The sequence below is a fragment of the Notamacropus eugenii genome, chromosome 1, assembly GCF_028372415.1.
Source record: "Notamacropus eugenii isolate mMacEug1 chromosome 1, mMacEug1.pri_v2, whole genome shotgun sequence".
NCBI lineage: Eukaryota > Metazoa > Chordata > Mammalia > Diprotodontia > Macropodidae > Notamacropus > Notamacropus eugenii.
Genome location: NC_092872.1, coordinates 275453522 through 275466865, shown reverse-complemented (window position 1 = coordinate 275466865; position 13344 = coordinate 275453522). Strand labels below are relative to the sequence as shown.

The 13344-nt window shown below is 37.4% G+C and overlaps 1 protein-coding gene and 1 pseudogene across 2 annotated transcripts in view; one reads left to right on the top strand and one right to left on the bottom strand.

The window, feature by feature from the left end:
- The window catches only part of PCDH15 (protocadherin related 15), a 2324555-nt gene that overhangs the window by 999027 nt on the left and 1312184 nt on the right, over window positions 1-13344 (bottom strand). The gene's annotated exons all lie outside the window — the stretch shown is intronic.
- LOC140529297 (adenosylhomocysteinase pseudogene) lies at window positions 10036-11265 on the top strand (annotated as a pseudogene).

Here is a 13344-nt window from a genome sequence, read left to right as displayed (position 1 = left end):
GAAGTGTAAAGATCTGGCCTCTCTTGACCATGGCATGGGTTATGGAGAGCCTTTCAATAGCTTGTAACAACAAAAAGTTTTCTCATCAGTTACTGCTTCTTCCTGGCCTCAGCCCCATGAATTTGGACAGTTATTGTTTCCATTTTTTAAAATAATGATACAATTGCCTAAAGAAAATGACTCATTAATGGATCTCTAGGCACAGGGTACGTGGGAAATAAAATCAAGGATGAATCTGCTTCTTTCCCTGCCTATCTGTTCAGAGTCCCCCTTCTTTTCTTGGCAATTACTATAAAGGAAGACAACCTCCATATGCATTTGTAGACTTTGCTGATCAGAGAGGTAGCAATGAAAGATGGGATCTTTTAAAATGGTTACGCACAGATCTTCAAAGATATCTGTCAAATGCCTTCTAAAACATTTCTGACACTTGGAGAAAGAGTCAATGGGTGGGACCCCAAGAAACATGAATTGATTGACATCATTGCCACTGGGAACAGTGCGTAAGTATGTGCATTGGGAGCAGGGAAGCATGGCTAGAGTACTGAACTCAGAGTTAGGAAGCTCTGGTTGGAACAGGCATATTGGTGACCTGGCTAGAGGGCTGCTCTTGTCCTCAGGAAGAATGGAGCTTAATTTCTGCTTCTGATCATGACTAGGAGATTTGGATCCTAAACAAATTATGGCTTATTTTTTTCAAACTCATCTGTAAAATGGGAACAATATTCACACTTAAACTCATAGGGTTTTTGTGAGGAACAAATTAGCCAATATGTGTTAAGAATTTTGCAAAATTGAAATCACTATATGGATGTGAGCTATTCTTGTCCTGCCCCAGATCCCTGCTGTCTGTGTGACCCTGGGCAAGTCACAACCCCTCCTGTACTTCATTTCTTCACCTTTAAAAATGATATTAATAATATCTACATCTCTTTGCTCATGTGATGGTTGTAAAACTCAGTGTGATATTTGTAATCCTTGCAAAACTTAAAAGCTAACATTAATGTGGACAATTCTTTTGGTTCACAATGAAGGGCTTCCTCTCATCTGGATGCTGATGGATGGAAGCCACTAGGGAATCTTTCAGACTTTCCATTTGCCAACTATCTTTTGAGTTTCTGAAACTTAATAAACATAAGTCCACAAGGGAAACAGGTGAATTTAAGTCTTAGAAATAAAAGGACTAGACTGAGAACAAATTTATGCAAATCTAAACATTATGGGAAAGAAAATCAAATAAATTGCCTGTAAAGAGACAATGTAATTAATAATAGAGCTCAGATTTAGGTGGTGTGAAATATGCATACCTCACAAAACTCTAATGAAGAAGGTAGGATAGCTGTTATTATCTGCATTTTACAGATGGGTAAACTGAGGCTTGGAGAGTTTGATCAAAGAAGTATCATATACATACATACATACATATATGTATGTATGTATGTATGTATATGATAAATTTATATATTACTTTAAGTTTTAAAATTTTTTTCTATTAAATATATATGGTATATTTGTATTAAATATATATTTATATGCACACTTGAGTGTACGTGTGTGTATATATATATATATATATATATACGCACAAATATGCATATATCTAGACAAATATGTGTGTGTGTAATCAATTTAACTTCACCTTACCCTTTTGAAGTGAATGCATTTAATATCCCCAGTTTTACTAGAAAAGAAACAAGTTCAAAGAGGTTAGGTGACCTGTCCAGAATGCTATATATTTAGTTTGTATCTAAGGTAGTATAAAAATAGCTCACATTTATAAAGTACTTTAGGTTTTATAAAACCCATATGTTCACATATGGAGAAAAAAATAGGTACACATATCACTTTTTTGAATCTCAAAACAGCCTTTGTGTTAGGTGCCAATATTATACCCATTTTTTAGATGAGGAAAGTAAGGATGACAGAGGTTAAGTGACTGTCCATGATTCACTATTATGAGGAGCCATTATTATTTCATTAACGTATTTCTTGCCTTTGCTGTTGTACATTAGTCTCCAGGTCTGAAGACACAATCTTTGGAGGAACTTAAAGTCAGGAAAAAATCTCTCACTCATTGGCCATCCTTCTGTTGATGAAAGCCACCAAAAATGAAGGAGGTGGTTGAACTAGACAGGGATTTCCAACTCTGAATCCTATGATCTAGTCAGCTTGTTCACGGAATAAAGTTACCCACAATCTGATGCCAACTCTTTACTTGAAGTCTTTCCAACCTGGAGGACTTGCCAGGCTTCTGCTACATTGGAAGAACCTTCCAGACTCAGGATCACTTCCACATTGGGATGGGACACTGAGAAGAAGATATTAGCAGAGGATTTGGATATTTTCTTCAGAATCTTTCAAAGAATTAAAAGAATAACTTAATCTTCTGATATTATTGATCTGTGTGTTTTACTTTTTATTTTTGAAAGTGCCATCCTAAATCCCTTCTAGTGCTAGCAAATCATTTTTTACCAAGTTTTGGGGTTATAACTAGGCAGAAGAAAGAAGATAGGATGGAAAGAGACTCAACAATAGAACTAACATAGAACCCACCTGTTAAGTTATGAAACATTTAAACTAATAGGACAAATTTGGAGATTGGAGGTATAAAAGGACAGAACCTGAAAATCATGAAAAAGAAGACAAAGAAAGAAGAGGGAAGAAGGAGGAAGGGGAAAGCAGAGCTATGTGAGCAAAGAATGAGAGGAAAGAACAGTCACACACTCCCAGTTTGGTGAGATAAACAGCCCAAAGAATACAGAGAAAAACTAAGAGATGACAAACAAGGACATGAATAGGAAGAGTAAGAAAGATGATGTGAATGAGAGAGGGATAAAAGGTAGAGGAAAACAGAGAATGATTACTAGTATTTCTATACGAATTTGCCTATTTTGTTTCATTTGAACTTCTCAACAATGCTATGAGATAGGTGCCATTATTATCTACATTTTACACACAGGGAAATTGAGTCTGAAGGAAATTAAGGGACTTCCCCAAGGTCAGAAAGTTACTAAGTGCCAGAAATAAGATGTGAACTCAATCCCAATGCACTTTCCACCATACCACCTCGTTGATCTACAGATATTTCAAAGAGAGGCAAATTTATAGAGGATGATATGATCTGATTTAACATGAGACAGTCAGAAAACTCACGTGAAATTGGTAATTGCTATGAATATATTTTTATTTCAAATTTTAAAATATGAAAAGGCCTTATGGGCAAACCTAGAATTACAATCTCAGAGAGCTAGAAGGGACCTCGAAATCCATCCATCCAAGCCATATCTAACAAGATTACCTTTACCCATCCATCCCAGAGTGATCCTCAATGCTTTGCTTGTAAAGTGTGCTCAGCAGGAAGGCCTGATATCAAATACTCTGGTATTTGGTGAAGCAAGGAGAGCTATCCCATTCAACTGGGATAGCTCTTTCCAATTTGGGAACCCCACGGATTGCTCAATCAATCAACAAATACTTATTAAGTACTTCTTTTGTTCTAGGCTCTGAGATGGCCTCTGGGGATGCACAGAAAAATAGCCTTTAAGGAGTTTACATTCCAATGATGGAGAAGCCTAAATGTATAGCTACAAACAAGAAACTCCCCTAGGTCACAGAGCTAGTGAAAGTATGAGGGGGGATTGGGATCCAAATTTTTCTTAATATGAGACTGGCACTATCCACTGAGTGAACTGCCTCTACAGAAATGCCAATTCTTTATATGCTATTAATAGCACATTCTTACATCATTGGCTCTCCTCTAGTTATCTCATGTGCCATTTTCTCAGGCTTACCTCCAGTTCCTAAAGTAGAACAGAGTACAAATCATCTCTCTCATTTTCCTCAATTAGTTAGAATATTTCATATACTGAACACAAGTCTCTCAGATGAGCAATACATGTTATGTTCATTGAATGAATACATTGAGAATGTGCAGGGTGATTTTAGGCTGTGTTCATTTCAGTATCTAGCTGTTAGGACCACCTAGAAGCAGAGGCTGTCTCCTCTCTTCCTTGACTCTTCTCATCAGGATTCCAGCTCTGCTGAGTAAAGGTTCTTCATAAAATCTGACTGGCTAAGAGACTGTCCAGCCTTGGGGCTGCAGAGCATCTTGATGAGAATCCAGTCACCCTAGTGTCAGTGGATGCAAGGGCACACATTTCAGGCAGTTCAGTTAGTTATTGGAAGTACAAGTGGCCTCCAGGGCAGCAACTGATAATTAGAAATTAGTGGGGTGCCCTACGCTAGGCTATTTTGCAAATTTGATTGCTATAACAGAGACTCCAGAGAGGCATGGGATAGGAATAAACAATAATTTTAATTTCTGAAAGAACTTGTGTTGCTCCTCAAATATTTATTTAAATATCCCTTTCACAAAGAATAATAAGTGACAATGATATTACACTTTAAAGTTTAGTAAATCTTTTTATCTGTTATATCCGCAGCTCCCCAGAGCCTCCAAGAGAATTAATGCAAGGATGAGGATTGGATGTGGACCTGTGATTTCCCTGGCAGAGGGAAATTCTAGAAGAGGAAACTCCCTCTACCTAAGCATTTTCTCTGAAATATATAGTCTTAAACCAGAACATTGTGCAGAGCAACAGCAGTATTGATAAGGATGATCAACTGTGAACAATTTAGCAGCTCTGATTAATACAGTGATCTGTGACAATTTTAAAGAATTCACAATGAAAAATGCTATCCACCTTCACAAAGAGAGAGCTGATGAAATCTGAAGGTAGATTGAAGTCTACTTTTTTAAACTTTATTTTTATTGTTTTATTTTGTTTTCATTTTCTTAGACAACATGATTAACATGGAAATATGTTTTGTATGACCTCACAAGTGTAACTGAAATCAAACTGCTTGCCTTCTTATGGACTGGGTAGGGGCAGGAGGGAAGGAGAGAATTTTTAACAAAAAATTAGCAATTGTTATTTTTTTATATGTAATTGGGAAATACTCAATGAGATATTTTTTCAGTTTAATATATTTTATTTTCCTCCAATTACATGTTAAAATAATTTTTAACTTTTTTTAAGTTTTAAGTTCCAAGTTCTATCTTTCCCTCCCTCCCCTGACCCTCCCTGAGATGGTAAGTAATCAGATATAGATTGTATATGTGCAATCACTGAAAATATTTTCATATTCATCATTCCATACAAAAAGACTCAAATAAAATGGAAAGAATGAAAAAAAGTGAAAAATAGCATGCTTCAGTCTGTATTCAAACAATATCAGTTCTTCCTCTAGTGGTGGATAGTCTGTTTCATCAAGCATTCTTTGGGATTGTCTTGGATCATCATATTGCAGAGAATTACTGTCATTCATAGTTCTTCATCATATAATATTGCTGTTGCTATGTATAATATTCTCCTGGTTCTTCTCACTTCACTTAGCATCAGTGCACATAGGTCTCCAGATTTTTCCCAAATCATCCAGCTTTGTCATTTATTATAGCAAAATACTATTCCTTCACAAACATATACCACAACTTGTTTAGCCATTCCCCAATTGATGGGTGTCTCTTTGATTTCCAGATTTTAGCCACTACAAAAAAAAATGCTATAGATATTTTTATACAAATATATCCTTTTCCCTTTTTTATGTCAATAATTTTAAAAGAAATTTATAGTTTAGAGATTTGCCTATGCTACTATGAGGTTAAACTCATATAAATTAACATTGTAAGGTCAGATAGCCAATATACATCAGAAGCAAGACTTGAATCCAGGGCTTCCTGAATTGGAGTCCTTCTCTTTCTCCAGGATACATTTACTGGAATGATTATATTCATTTTAGGAAAGAAAGCACCAATGCTCAGAGAAGTTGAATCACTTTCTTCATTCAGAAAGTTAGTATCAGAGCCCAATATAAATATTTAATATAAAAATTAAATATAAATGTTTAAACTCACTTTTCTCTCAACTCTGAGTTGCTATTCTCTGTCCTAGGTACTGTGCTCTCTTAGGGCTTTTCCTTCCCAGGCACAACCACTTTTTGATTTATGCCTCTTTACTCATGCACGTTCTCGGTTAGTCAGTGCTGATCAGTGCTGGGCATAGAAATGAGGCTCAACAAATACTTGCGAAATTATTAATCTGAATGAAAGTATTGCAGTTATACCTGAAACAATCTGGTGCAACAGTCCTGTCTCTCCACACCCCAGTTCATGGCCTCACCACTCCTTACCTGGACACCCTTGCCTAGAACGTCCTGTGTGTGCTCAGAGAAGTATACCCAGTCCTAGCTTGGTCTAGGCCTTTGTTGGACTCATTCAGTATCCTCCTATTGTTGTCCTTGATCTCAGTTTCTTCATTTGACAAACTATTCTTCACAGAATTGTAAAAATAATCCCCTAAAATAGTTTTGACCTTGTCCCTTCTTTCCTTCATAATTTCAAAGGGGTTGTTACTGCCTATATACATTTTTCTGCTTTGGATTTAAAATCTGAGTAATGTAAAAATAAATTTAAAAAAAACAAACTAGAGAGCAGATCCTGGGAAGATGGTGGAATAGGTCAAAAAATTCCAAGCTTTCAAGGTTTTCCCCCACAAAAGAGTTTAAATGGCACCTTAAGAAGAAGGAAGTATGGGTAGAGATAAATGAGAATAGGGACACAACCAGGGCCTTCCTGGGACAATTTTAGAAGACCAGAAGAAAAATTCTAGGATCAAGGTGAGTCTTGGTGAAGAACAAAAACCTGCTAGCTATGTTCCTTTTTCACGGCAATAAGCAGCAAGTCCTGGGGTTATTTGGTTTGGCTGCCCCTGGAATATTCCACTCCCCTGAATAATGAGGAGAGTTGGGCATTTGAGCCCAGGAAGATTGAGAGAACTTCTGCTAATAAGGAATACCATGCCCAACTGTGATGCCAAGAGCAGTGGGGTGAGAAGGATCCAGCACATGCCTGGTGAGTGCAGAAGCAGTGGGACAGAAAGCCTCTGGCTGTGGGCACTTACAGGAGGCTGAAGGTTTGGTTTTAGTTCCAGAAAGGAGAGGAGAACTGAAGATCTGGGGCAAGAGACCCCATCCCCCATTCCCCAGGGCTGGAGGTGATTACAATTTATTATTTTTTACAATATTTTTTTTTTACAATTTTATTGCCACAAAAATGCAGAGTAAAGGAGAAAGAATTCAGTCATAGAAAGCTATTATGGGCATAGAGATGACCAAGGTTCATCTTCAGATTAGGATAATGATGTAAAGAAACCTCCAAAGAGTAAGATTAAATGGTCAATTGCCCAAAAATGAAATTATAGAACATCTTGAAAATACTTTAAAAATCAAATGACAGAGATGGAGCAAAAACTGAAAAAAATAAGAATAATCCAAGATAAACAAGAAGGTTATGAAAGAAAAATCAACCAATTAGAAAAGGAAGAAAATGACACCTTGAAAATTAGCACTGGGTAAAGTGAAACCAGTAAAATTATAAAAGATCAAGAAATAACTAAACAGAATATGAAAAAAATAGAAGAGAAAGTAAAATATCTTATAAGAAAAACAGCAGATTTGAAGAATAGATCAAGAAGAGAAAATATAAAAGTAATTGGACTAAAGAAAAGTTATAATCAATAAAACAAACTTGATGCAATAATACAAGAAATAATTAAATAAAATTGTCCTGAAGCTTAAAATGGGAGGGGAGGGGGAAATAGAAATAGCAAAAATCCATCGATCACCACTTAAAAGAGATCCTATGATGAAAACTCATAGGAATATCATAGTCAAATTCTGAAACCCCCAGCTCAAGGATAAAATATGAAAACCATCAAAATCAAAACAATTTAAAATATGATGGAGTCAAAATTAGAATTACACAAGACCTAGCAGTAGACATTAAAGACCCACAAGTCATGGAACATGATATCTTGAAGAGTAAAAGAACTAGGACTGCCCTAAAATATCATATCTGCAAAGTTAAGTATTATCCTGAAAGGGAAAAAAAATGCACATTTGATAAACTCTCAGACTTTCTAGATTTTGTCAAAAAAAAATCTTGAACTTAATAGAAGATTCAACATACAAGAACCAATCAAAAGATAAGGTATATACCAATGATTGATTATAAGGGAAACAAAAGGACAGACTATTTACCTTTTATATATGTAAAATATAAAATGTATGTCTAAGATTCTTGTTAATAATTGGGTAGCTCTTTACAAAGATTGGGGTAAACCTGACCTTGGTATTAATTTATAAAGTAAAAAAAAATAGGAATAGCTAAAAAGAGTAATTATTTTATATGTATGAGATGCAAGAGAAAGAACTGATACATAAGAATTAGATGGGGGAGGAGGTCTGGTAGTTCTGGTAACCTATTTTCACCAGGAATGAGTTTAAGAGGGAATAATACATTAATATTTAGAATATTTTAAATTCAGAGGAAACAAAATGATAGGAGCATAGGGAGGGGGGAGAGGACAAGGGAGGGATCTTTAGGGGGAGGGAACAGGTTAAAGGGGGATATACACAAGATTTATGGGAATGGGAGGATAGGCGAGGGATCCTTGGAGGGGATAGGCAAGTAATACTAGGGCAAGGTAGTGGGTAGAAGTAAAGTAGAGTGGGAAGGAGGGATAGGAAACAAGGGATATGGACAAACATAAAAACAAAAATCAGGAGTAGAATATTTTTGGGAAAGTATATGTCTATACATGTATGCATGCATATATATATATATATATGTGCATAACTATATGGCTATAGAGAAACAAATCTAAACCTTATTGTAGCTTTTGGAGTATTGGGGGAAGGGAAAAAAGAACCAAGTAAAATAAAAATCCACAGCAGAGAACAAAAGAAAACTCACAGGGAAGCAAGGAATAGAAAGATAATTCTCAACACAACGTGTATTATTCATCATACAGGCTTTTTTGAATTGAAAATTTATTGTTACATATATTGAATCCTCTCATGTTCTGCTATGCACATGACATGGTTTTTTTTCTTACTTTGTATTTAAGTTCTAATATTTAAGTTTATGATATGTTTTTGTTTCTTTTCTCTATTTTGTATTTGTATTTTGGTCTTTGACTCCAAAATAAAAAAATCAATAAGAAATAAAAACTAGTAAATATCTCAGAATAATACAGCATTCAACAATCTGCTTTTTGTTCAGTTTTTGGACTCTTTACGATGATAGTCTTTCATGTGTCCTACTGTCCAGTCATACATGACTTATTGTTGCTCCTTATACATAACATTTCATTTTTTACCTCCTTGATTTGTCAAAGGCTATGATTCATGCCTACAATTCTCTCACTTCTATCAAAATCCCAAGGTTTCTCTAAAGTTAAGCATTACTTCATCCAAGAAACCATTTCTAGTCACTCCATATCTCCACCCTTCAATTTTTCTGGACTTCTGAATATATTCCCTATCTTACTCTACTTTGTATTATACATATCTTTGTATATGGTATGTCCCCTCTCCTACAAATGAATGTAAGCACCTTGAGACATAAGGTTATATGAGTTTTTTTTCCCTCATGCCCCCAGGATCTAGCATGACACGTTTTACACAGGAGTTTAATATATAGCTTAATGGAGTCTCCAGAGTGTGGATTAGAATTCAGGGGTAGGGAATCTGTGGCCTCAAGGCCACATGTCACCCTCTAGGTCCTCAAGTTTGGTGCTTTGACTGAATCCAAAGCTTCACAGAACAATGCCCCTCAATAAAATGATTTGCTCCGTAAAACTAAGAATCAACCGAAAGGTCACACCCAAAGACCAAAAAGGCTGTGCCTTGAAAGCACAGAACTAGATACAATAAGAACTTGGAGTCACCGTTGGCATGTAAGAAGGAGATAAGATCCTAGTGGAGTTAAGATTTGAGAAGACGGCTCAGGTGGTAAGGTGTAACAGATTGTCTTGAGCAGAAATAGTGGTCACAATGAAAGCTAAAAAGACCCATTTGCCCTCCCCTTCTGGTGTTGCTTGCTGCCTGCCTCTCGTGGCCCATCACTCCCATCCCTAAAGTCTCTGTGCGGTGGTCTCTGCTAAGTCATTAAATAGCTGTGGAGAAGGCTGCAACATGTCTGACAAATTTCCCTACAAAGTCATTGACATCAGACTGGCTGCCTTGGGACACAAGGTCCTGAACACAGCAGAGAATGAGATGGCTGGCCTGATGAAACTTCAAGAGATATACTGAGCCTCTAAGCCACTGAAGGGTGCCTGGATTGCTGACTGCCTTCACATGACCATGGAAACAGCTGTTCTTATTGAGACACTAGTGGCCCTGGGAGCTGAGGCATAGTGGTCCAGTTGCAATATTTTCTCAACCTAAGACCATGCAGCAGCTGCCATTGCCAAAATTGGCATTACTTTGTACACTTGGAAGGGGGAGACCAATGAGGAATATCTCTGGTGCATCAAGCAGACCCTCTATTTCAAGTATGGGCAGTCCCTCAACATGATCCTGGATGATGGTGGGGACTTCACTAACCTTGTTCACACAAATACCCTGAACTCCTGAAGAGACATCTCAGAGGAAACCACTGCAGACAGCCACAATCTATGCAAGATGAAAATCAATTGAGTTCTGAAAGTGCCAGCTATCAGTGTGAATGATTCTGTTACCAAGAGCAAGTCTGACAACTTGTATGGCTGCTGTGAGTCCCTCACTGAGGGCATCAAACGAGCCACAGATGTGCTGATTGCAGGCAAGGTGGTTGTGGTGGCAGGCTATGGTGATGTGGGCAGGGACCATGGTCAGGCCCTTCAGGACTTTGGTGCCCAAATCATTATCACAGAGATAGACCCATCAATGTACTGGAGTCTTCTATGGAGGGCTGAGGTGACTACCATGGATGAAACCTGCAAAGAGGGAAACATCTTTGTCACCACCACAGGATGCATGGACATCATTTTGGGCAGGCACTTTGAGCAGACAAAAGATGCCACCATAGTATGTAACACTGGCCATTTTGACATGGAAATAGATGAAAAGTGGCTGAATCAAAATTCTGTGGAGAAGATGAACATGAAGCCTCAGGTAGACCAGTATAAGTTGAAGAATGGGTGGTGGATCATCCTGCTGGTAGAAGGCTGTCTAGTCAACCTGGTCGGTGCTATGGGCCATTCTAGCTTTGTGATGACCAATTCCTTCTGCAACTAGGTGCTGGCCCAGATTGAACTGTGGACCCACCCAGACAAGTGCCCCGTGAGAGTGCACTTCCTTCCCAAGAAGCTAAATGAAGCTATGGCTGAGGCCCAGGTTCCAGTACCTGGGCCTCACCAGAGAGGGACCCTTCAAACCTGACCACTACCGGTACTGAGTCCTGCCCAGCTCAAAAACTCCAAATGACCAGTCATATTTTCTTGTCTTTCCAACCCTTCCAGCACAGAGTAATAAATAATATCCAGTTTCAAAAAAGCAGAGCCATTTGAAAATCACCTAGCATTCAACTTCAGTCTGATCTCCTATACTCTGACACCTCATTTGCCCTTGTTTCTGTTCTAGTCCTTTCCCTTAAGAAGGTCAATGAAATTACTAGAACAATCAATAAAAAGAAAACTGAGGGGGTAACTTTTAGGTCCTGTTCAGCATTAAACTCCAAGCTGTCAAGTGCCCATTTTTCCTTGAATCCTTTGCCCTGGCATGCCAGTGTGGGCAGATGGCCTTTGAATGATCCAGTTAATTGACTCTAAAATGCCACTGAGTTATTGAAGTGATTTTTTCATTCAGGCAAGGTTGAGAGAAAACCCAGAGTTTTCAATTCAGAAAAAGAGATAGATAAATAGATAGATAGATAGATAGATGATAGATAGAAGACAGATATAGACAGAAGGTAGATAGATGACAGATAGATAGATGATAGATAGATGACAGATAGATAGACGGATGATAGATAGATGACAAATAAATACATATATATGGAATTTCTTACACCTGTTATAATACTTGACATACAGAAAGTTTGCCCAAGTTAACAAACCATTACCTGGTCATGAGCACCATATTAGAAGTACAAAGCCCTGTCTAACAAAGGACTCAATCTGAGGAGTGATGCCTGAGGAGGATAAAGGTGAATGGCACACTGACCAGAGGCATAATCAAACCTCACTGAGTTTGGGAGTGTGTATGTGGTGGAAGGGGTGGGGCAGGGAATGGAGAAGGAATTGATTGGAACTTTGCTGATTTAGACGGGGGAAAATTCTTTGCAGTCACCACTAAAAGGGAAGCCTCCTCCATTTTGTCTTCTAATTCAACATGTCATAGAAAATTATTTGTCATTAATGAATGCAGGGCTATGTACTCCATAGATTCACAATGGGAGCAAAGATATTCAGAATCACATTAGCAACAGACAAAGTGCTTTCACTTTCATATCCCACAACAATCTCCCAAGGATTTAGACAGATAAATGTGTAAACACGCATATACACACATATATAGTATATATCTATATATATCCATATGCTATGCCCACATATACACATGCACACATAAGAAATACATACATACATCTTTATAAATACATACATCCACACACATGGCACTGTGGTATAGTAGAGAGGAAGCCCTAGACACAAATCCAGACTAATGCCCACAGGCTGTGTGATATTTGGCAAACACTCAATCTCTCTCATCTCTGTAAATGTTGAGATTACAGAGTATCTACATTGCTGGAGAGAGTTTCCCCCTGGCAATCCCTATAACAAGGACATAACAAATCTAGTGCCAATAAACAGAGAAATAAGGGAGAACATGAATGCATGGATGCCCAGAAGGGAGGGAGGTGGAATCAAGAATGTCTCAGGTATCATGACTCTCCCCAAGACTGAATAATGATCTCCTTTCTGTGATTCAATGTGTCTCAAGGCAAGGGTTAGAAAATGAAGGCTTCTCATTGGACTGCTTGCTATTAAGCCTTCCCTATCTAATCAGTCTTCCACATGGCTTTGAAAACCCTGATCAAGACTCTTCAATAATCCCTGTAGATCCAAAGGAAAAAAACTCCTCAACTTGACATTTAAAGGTACCCAGTCTATTTTTCTACACATTCTGTATTATATCTCCCCAATCACTCTCTGTTCATTGAATATAATATAAACTCCTTGAGGGCAATGAGTCTACTATTAAATATTTCACTAAGGCTCCCAGAAAAAAATGCAGTATGCATTTCAAAATTTAGTCTGAATTGATGACATTTTCTCCATGACTTTCCCAAGTCTGGACATTTTTTTAAAGTAATAATAAATAAGTCCTGCTTTGTAACTCTGATGTTCTGAGATATAAATACTCACAATAAAAATTTAACAATTGGCTTTAGAAAAAAACAAACAACAACAAAAGATAACCAGATTCAGTTGGATCCAGTAATTCTCTGACTGGAAA